Source organism: Elephantulus edwardii, unplaced genomic scaffold, assembly GCF_000299155.1.
Source record: "Elephantulus edwardii isolate Elephantulus edwardi_28Jun2011 unplaced genomic scaffold, EleEdw1.0 scaffold00021, whole genome shotgun sequence".
Taxonomy (NCBI): domain Eukaryota; kingdom Metazoa; phylum Chordata; class Mammalia; order Macroscelidea; family Macroscelididae; genus Elephantulus; species Elephantulus edwardii.
In genome coordinates, this window is record NW_006399771.1 from 20,766,469 (window position 1) to 20,775,817 (window position 9,349).

The following is a 9,349-nucleotide window of genomic DNA, read 5'->3' on the forward strand; positions in this document are numbered from 1 at the left end:
GAACAAACTGGGGAGGAGGGTAGAGAGAATGGTGCAGCAATGAAGGAATGAAAACCCAAAATCCCTGTAAATGTTCATTAAAACTAATAAAATTTAATAATAATTAAAAAAAAGACTATGGTCTGAATCAGATGCACCTTAGTCTTCAACTACCATTATTGCTCTGCAATATTTGGAGAATTCCCTGAGACTTGCCTTAATGTGTCTCCTCGTCTTCTGACTGCTGGTAGTACCAAGGGTGTTGATTGTGGAACCAAGTACTAAACCTTGGTTTCACTGTAAAGGAAAATTTCAGAAGGACAGTTGAACTTCATAGTTGACAATTTGTATTTACAAATATGAATGTTCATTAAAATATATCTGAAACTCAAAAGGAATAGTTAAGACACTTCTGTGATCATTTATAAACATTGACAGAATGACAATTCCCTGACATCAACAGGTCCAAGCTGAGGTCCAACAAGTCTGTTTCTTATTTTAACTTTCATACTATAAGTGTCCCTTTTGCAGTTCTTTTATTGCCTTATTTTTTACCTGTTTTTTTTCTTTACTAGTGATTTTACTGTTAATATGGTTCCCAAGTGTAGGGCTGAAGTGTTCAGTGTTCATAGCTCAGGAAGGCTTTGTTCAGTCATGACTGATAGTGCTGTTGGTTGTGAGTTCAATATTAATGAATCAATAATAGAAAATGTCTACAAAAAGGAGGAGGCAATTTGCCAAAATATATTTGAGACCCCTCTGGAAAGTGCTAAAGTAACAACTATAATGTGTGATAAAACTACTGAAAAGATGGAAAGATGCCCAAATTTGTGAACATTATGAGATGTTGATTGATAAAGAAAAACATTGTGGACATGAATGCTGTAACCTGGAAAATCAAATTTATTGTCAGTGCTATCCGTAGTTGGAAATGTTAAACCTTTCTTACCAGTGTTTTATTATAAACAATCCTGGCATATAATTAATTGCTTATAAGAAACACAGTACAGATAAAATTATTTAAGGAGAAATGTATATAAACCAAAGTTATTTAGTGGTCAGCTAACAAAACTAATAGAACCAGAAGTTTCAAGCCACCTAACCATGTATTTCCCCAAGGGACAAATGTCCAATATTTGCTTATTTAGCACTTACCAATATGTTACAGAACCTAAGTGCTGCAAATAAGACAATTGATTGTCATTTGTGGGAAATGCTTGTGGAATTTTTCACCATTTATTAGACCAGGAAAAAATACCACAAAACCATACCATGTTCTGTCAAAGTCATGAGAAAGTGGGCGGGGGGAGGGACGCATAAACCCATTACAAAGAAGAGCATAATATCAGAATAAAGGTCTTTAAAATACAATAAAGTTTTCCATCAGGAAGCTCTGATTGACTAGTAGGTAAAGAGTTGTTCTGCAAACCTGAAGGCAAGTTGTTCAAATCCACCTGTGGCTCCACAGGAGGAAAATAGGAAATATCCTTGTATGTGCTTTATCATTTCTGAGAACCTGATGGAGAGTCAGCTATGAACTGGTTCTGACATGATGCATTGCAACAACAGATAGTAGCATCATCTCCTTTTGTAAAAAATGGCCATAACTTCATGGACCAATTGAGATCTTCCAGCTACCCTTTGAGACATGGTACTAATGAAAGACACCAACACAAGCCAGCTCATGTATTTTTTCACTAGGGCTCTAGCTCGATCCCTCTCTTGATGCACTTAAGCCTCTTCTCCTTTGTGCTATTTAAGAAATCCATTGTAGCAGAGTGGATTCCAATTTGTAGCAACCTTACAGGAAAAAGCAGAATTGCTATAAACCTTAATGAAAACTTACTGCTACATTCTCCTCATTTGAAGTGACTGATGGTTTTAAAGAACCGACCTTTGAGATAGCAATTGGCCTGTTAACCCATGAGCCATCAGGGCTTCTCTTTGAGCTTTAGGAACCTCTATTAGCACTTACCTGTGCCTATTATAACTCTATTATTTTCATTCTGTGGTCTTGATACACATTAATCAGATAATAAATATTTATGCAGCATTATATAATGCAACATGCTTTTATGCTAAAGGGACAATGTAAGAACTAAGCTATTCTGCCCTTCTAAGTTTCCAGCTTGAATTTTCCTCCCGAATTGTCAATAACGTGATAATATATGTCAGTAATTAAATTTTGTAGAATTGGCCGTAACTGGTTGCATTTTTTTTATTATTCTTCATTATATATCCATTTGCTTTGGCATATTAAATTAATATTGAATTTTAGACTAAGGGAAAGTTAGGATAATAAAACAATGTTTTATTACATTTTATTTTCATTAAGTAGTAAATTTCATAGTAAGACTCTTCTATTAGTATGACAAAAAGAATGATACTAAATTGGTACCAATGGAGAATGTTGGTAGCACAGTGATTAGAGAGCTTATTTGCTAACAGAAATGGTCTGGAGTTAGATCCAACAGCCCTTCTACGATAGAAAGATGTGGCAGTATGCTTTCTAAAAACTAGTGAAGCCCAGCGCTAAGATCCAAACTTAAGTGATCTAAGTCACTGTCCAAACTTGGATTAAAACATAACTCAATAGCTCAACTTTCAGTCAAACAATGGTAAGGTTTTGAAAAACACTCCTTAAAATAACGAACCAAATAAGGTAAAAAAGTGTTATTTGCCTAAGGACTAAATCCAAGGGCAAAAACAACTAGCATAGAAGGAATAATGGAAATGAGGGAGATGTGGGGAAACTATGTTCCATGGTGGGTATTGTAATCAATGTTATAACACAAAATTATATGAAAATTCAAAATGGTACATTCAAATTTGACACCCAATTCAAGAGCCTTATGTGTAAGATCGAAGTACTTCCTGTTCCTGTATTAACCTTACAATTAGTAGTATGCTTGAATCCATTGGTACAGTCACTGGGTCAATTAGTCTCATTGAAGGTGATCTCTTTTGGTCCCTCTACTTGGCCACGAGTACTTCTCGGAGGCAAGGATGATGAAGCTTTGTCTTTTATACTTTGGACATGTAGCTAGGTGAAACCCTTCCTTGGAAAGGGGCACCATGCTTGGAAGTGAAGGAGAAGAAGACACCCAACAAGGTAAAACTGACACTGTGACTTCAGCAATGGGCTCTTGCACCTCAGAGATGATGCAGATGGCACAGGATAGGGCAGGTTTCAGATTGGTTGTTCATAGGATCGTTACTAAGTCCTACTCAACAACACCTGACAACTTTACCATTCAAGGGAAAGCCGAGAAATTTCCTCCTATGTGATTTACCACCTACCAAAGATTCAGTGGAGAGTCTCTTATATGTTGGCTCTGTCTCAGTGGCAATGAGTTTGAGAGTTTGGGTTTTGCGCATGCCAGAGTGTGTTTTTAGTTCTAGAATAATTTTCACAGTATCTTCTAACATTTTTTTCCCTTTCTTTCCTGTATTTTAAATGACCTTTAGCTTTCTTTTTAAAAATATCTTAATAGTATTTTTAATGAAAGTTTATAGAAAATTTGGATTTTCACTCATTCATTAATACACATTTTTCTCCCTCCTCCTCCCTTCCCCCAAGTTCACTTTCTTTTATTTAAGCATTCATTCATTGTAGCATAATTTCTTTCTTCCTCTGTTTCCCCTCCTTACTCCTCAGCCCTCTTTACAAAGTACCTCTTATATTGGACCATTGTCTTACATAGAAAGCCTAATTATATATTTCTTATAAATAGTTCTCTCCCTCGTCTGTTCCAATACAGTGTTCATTTTGTATCCATTCTTTTCCTTTTCTTCTCCCGAACTCTCATATCACTCCTGTTTCCTAACAGTGGTCTTATGCTGTATTTGTCCTTTTGAGACTGTGACATTTCACTCAGCATAATTATCCTCCAGGGTCATCCATGTAGTGTAATATTTTGACAATTTTGATTTGACTGTGTAGTGCACAAAGTAAGGTCCATATTTATAGTATGTTTGTGTAGTATATCTGATGTGAAACTACAAATTCTCAACACAAAATAAAACAAAATGAACCAGTATGAAGCTCTGGTTAGGTTTAGTAGGATGGCTTACTGCTTGAACTAGTAAACAAGATTTCACTTGATGATATTTAGTTTTAGAAATTAAATTTTGGCATCTGAATACTCTTCTTTTTATTTGCCATACAGATTATATTTACTCAAGACTGGTTTTAATTCAGAGTTATCATCTTTAGATTGAGTTATCATCTGTAGATTAAGAAGACAATTCTGGAAACACAATGCCTCATTTCTTGTCTCTTCACAGGCTCTTGGAGCTAAGGTCTTCTCATGAAGACAGCAGACTTTTTTACATGTAGAATATGAGAGGGGTTGAGGTATCCCTTTCTGTTGGAGTTAAGACTTGTGATATGAAAATGAGACTTAGTAACTCAACTTGCTGTGATATGGCGAGCAGGTCTAGGGCAAAAGTGAGTATTGGTTGCAGAATTAGTGAGGACAATTTCATCATGTAAACTAGTCAGACTAGTTTAGGGCCTTGCTTTTAGGAATGGCCTGATGGTAGTAGGAAAAGCAATCAAAGTCTAGAAATGATTACAGTGCAAGGTATACGGAGCTGCAACTGCTTAACAGCTATGCATATTGAAATCACAAAATCATATCATTCTGGTTTATGCAGCTTTGATTCCTTTGAAGAAATAGAGTATTTAATCTTCTTGCTTCATTTAGGATAAGCATCAATTTATAATTCTGTCTGCCTGTGAAAAGAGAGTTACATCATTTACTTTACTTATTTGCTCACCACTTACTAAGTGCGGGTGATATGAAAGAGGAGAAAGATAAGGTATTAGTCTTTGAAGGACTTGGATATACAAGTTTCTTGTAGACAATGAACAAGCATATAAATAAATAATATTTCTATAATTACAGTTTGTGATTGGTTCTGGAAAGGAAAGAAAGACCATTAGGGGAGATTAGAAGTCTGCGTTGACCTTAATAACATCTTTCCTGACACTGAACACCCAAGGGCGAGATGGGGATCTGTTTTTAAGACATGAGAAAGAAGCTATGGTCTTGTTTGTCTGCTTCACACCGCTTAGACTGATCTCCGGAAGGCAAGCTCAACTTTCAAAATATTCTTCCTTTGTTATCCACAAAAGAAGCACATTTGTATTTCCTAAGCCATTCATTATCTCTTGAAGCTTTCCCCAATAATTGTTTCAAATGGCCCAAGGGTGAAGTTTCTGTCAATGTTCTTACCACAGTCATAAAAGTATTCAGCTGTCACCTTAACGACTTTATGTACTGCAAGGTTTAATGGAAAATGTGTCACTTCATTGGAACCAAAGAAATCTGAAAATGGGATATAGAGAATTACACTGTTACTATGGTGATGGCATCTCTTTGGCAGGCAAAGAAAATAATTTAATGAAATTATAAAACCTTAGTAACTACTGCACAGCTTTATGGATATATAATAAACTGAAGTTCTATATCAGAAAGCACAGAAACTCATTTTGTATGTATGGCATGCTGCAAAATGATAATGCAGACGAGAACAAAATGACCTATAAATGTTAAACACATAGTCAAACATGGGGTATGTCAGCAGAGTCCTTGTGGATTTTCATGTTAGATGCAATTCAGAGAAGAAAAATCTGACATTCTAGACCCCTATGTGTTTTGGCCCTTTTGTTTCCTGGCTGTTAAGATAAAACAAAAGCTATAATCATTTGCTTATAGATAATTAGGTAAGATATCACAAGAAACATGCAGGCTTATTTCCTTGCATATGAATTTACAAAGGTGACCTCTGATAACATAGCTAACTTGGTATTGTTATTGCTCATCCTGATCCAAAATGTAAATTTAAATCTTTACCAGCTTTAACTGTAATTCTGGCTAATGTGTACTTTAGTCCATACCTATTGAGTTGGATTGAAGGATTAAAGAACCGTGACTAAATAAGTCCATATATACCTACACGAAAAAAATCATTTGTGCATGCATGTGCTTATTGTAAAAATTTGGATCATTCAGAAAATCTTAAAGAAGTAAAAATTTATTGTTATCCTCAACTTCTAAAGTTTATGTTGTTGATTGTCTTCGAGTTGAGCACAACTCATAGTGGCCCTAGGATTAAAAGACTTGAAGCCCTCTACAGCTATGAACATTTATCAAAGTTCTTAGAGTTTCTGGAGGCATGATATTTAGAAAGTGGATGCCACTCCTAATAAATTCCAAAATTCTGATGTATTTCCTTCTTTTTCTCCATTATTGTTGTTATGTGCTATTGAGTCACCTGTGACTCATAATGACTGCATGTCCAACAGCTCTGAAGCCTGCCCTGCCGGAGCCAGTCTCATTGACTCTGACACACCTAACCTCATTGCCCCAGTTACTGTATCAATCCATCTCATCCAGGGTTGTCTTCTCTTGTGCCATCCCTCCACCCTACCAAGCATGATGTTCTTTTCCAAGGACCAGTCTCTCCCTACATCCTCAAAGTATGTTAAACAGAGCTTCAAAAATCCAAGAAGAAACCTGGTTTCACCTCTCCAAGACAGACATATTTGTTTACTTGGCTGTCCATGTTATGTTCAAGACTCTTCTCCAGCACCACAACTGAAAAGCATCTACTCTTCTTCTATCGTCTTTAGTCATTGTCCACCTTTCTGATGCATAGCAAATAATTGCTGGCCTGGATTAGGTGCACTTTAGTCTCTTGACTGACATCATTTCTTCTCAATATTCTGGAAAGGTCCCTGACAGCAAATTTTGCCAGTGCAATGCATCTTTTTTTATTTCCTGACTGCTGGTACCAAGAGTGTTAATTGCGGAGCCAAAAAAATCTGTAATTGTTAACAACTCAGTGTCTTCTCCATCTGTGATGGTGCTGCCAATCGCCCCAGTAGTGAGAACCTTTGTCTTCTTAATGTTGAGCTTCATTCAATCCAGATTGAAGACTAAAATCCTTGATCTTCTGCAGCAAGTGCTTCAGGTCCTCCTCAGTTTCAGCAAGCAAGGTTGTGTCATATGCATAATATAGCTTGTTGATATAGGTCTTCCTCCAATCCTGATGCCACATTTTTCCTCATGAAGCCCAGCCTCCCAAAAGATCTGTTCTGAATATAGATTGAAAAGATATGGAGACAGGACACATCCCTGATGCACTCCTTTCCTGATTTTGAACCATGCAGTATTTCCTTGCTCTGTTCTGAGGACTGCTTCCTCGTCTTAGTATAGTTTTCTCCATTAGATAAAAGATTTCCGTATTTTCACATGTGCCAAACTGTATATGCTATTTACTGCTTAACTTTTTTTTAAAATTTTTTATGTGTGTACTATCAAATCAGATCCGACTGGTACAGGAGGAGATTGTCCCTCCTTCTTCAGCATAGCATCTGGTGTATTTGAACAGTGCACCTCTGGGATTGCAGCACAGCTTCTTGCCACTAGGCTACCGGAGATCGCCTTAACTTATTTTTTAAGATAACAAATATTTTATATTATTCTTTTGAAAATAAATTACGTTATAATCATTTAAATGTATAATTGTCTCCTTGTATTAAATCTTAGAACATTATCATTTAAACATTTTGTTCTATCATTTAATGAACATCCTATACATGTTCATATGATCTTTTATTTCCCATTTTAGATTGTTTCCTCAGATACTTTGAAGTAGAAGCTATAGATTAAAGACCAGACTTGATCCTTGATATACATTGCCAAGTTATTTTTCACTTCCTCCAGTTGCTTATCAAGGTACCACTTTGAGTACACTTAAAAATATTGAAAGATGAAACAAACTGTCAATTTAACTTTGAGTGCACTAATAAATATTGAAAAATAAAACAAACAAACTTGGGAAGAAAGTGATCCATCATTGTTTGTAAAATGATGCCTATTTTTTTATTTCTAAAATATTGGACATTTGTCCATTAGCTAGGTTATACGCACTTCTTCTTTTAGTAAATTTTTTGTGCATAATTTGTCCATTTGTCTTTTAAGGTCTTTTTCTTTATTTTTCTTTTTTTATTTTATAGTGAAATATTTGTTGCATAAACAGAGGAGTGTGTAACATAATGTACAGCTTGAAAAATAATTATATGCTGAACATCTGTGCAACTACAGCCTGAGCTCAGCAGCAGATCTGAAATATTACCTCTCCCAATTTCCAAGTATCTTTCCTTGGTAACCACCTCCTGTACTTCCTTCTGCACCCCGTTTCTGCCAGATGAAAGCAGCTGACTTCTGGCTAGTCTTCCGCTTGATTTTCTTAATATTATTATTACCTATATAGGCTTTTCCATCTAGCTGAGCTTTGCTTGTTTTATAGACATCTTATTTTGTACTCTTGCAATTTATTTGTTTTCCTTAATATTTTGTTTGTGAGATTTGCTTATGTTGATATGTAGAGTTGTGAAATGATATATGACATAGTAGGACTTGCAAACACCAAAAATATAAGGAGGAACTCTGTCAGGGAAGAAAAACTTAGATACCTTCCAAGAAAAAAAGTGATAAGTTTCTGGTGGTCTAGTGGTAAGAAAGTGCACTGCAATCTCAAAGGTACGCAGTTCAAATCCACCAGCTGTCCCATGGGAGAAAGATGGGAAATCTCTTCCTGAGTGATTTGCTGTCTCTGAAAACCAGCTGCAGAGTCAAGTATAGGTTAGTTTTGACCTGATGGTACACAACAACAAAAATAACAACAAAATAAGTGATTGAAAAGTGGAAAGACTACACCCTGTCAAAGGCAGAAAATGTACAAGACTTGGAAGCACAAGGGCATTGAGTTCTGGCTTTTACAGAACTCACTGTTTTATTTATTGTATCTACTTAGTTCTGTAGTTTCAAATATGTTTAAGAGGATTTTTTTAGCCATATTTGAGGCAAATATATTTTTCCAACTTTTTAAATAATTTTGGTTATATTTTAACATGTTGTTGTTATTATGAGCTTGTGACTCATAATGATCTTGTGTACAACAGCCCTAAACCCACTCTATCCTGTGCCAATCTTATTGTCTCTGACACATTATCCTGGTCTCTGAATCAATCCATCTCATTGAAGATCTTCCTCTCTTGCGTTTACACTCCACCCTCCCAAGCATTATGTCTTCCAAGAATTGAGTCCATATTGCAACATGTCCAAAGTATGTCAGATGAAGTTTTAGATCCTTGCCTCCAAAGAGCAGCCTGCCTTCACCCTCTCTGTTTGTTCTCCTAGCAGTCCATGGTATATTCAATACTCTTCTCCAGCACCACAAATCAAAGGCATCAATTCTCCTTCTATCATCCGTAGTCATTGACCAGCTTTCTGATGCATAGCAAGTAATTGCAAAGAATATGGCCTGGATCAGATGCACCTTAGTCTCCAGATTG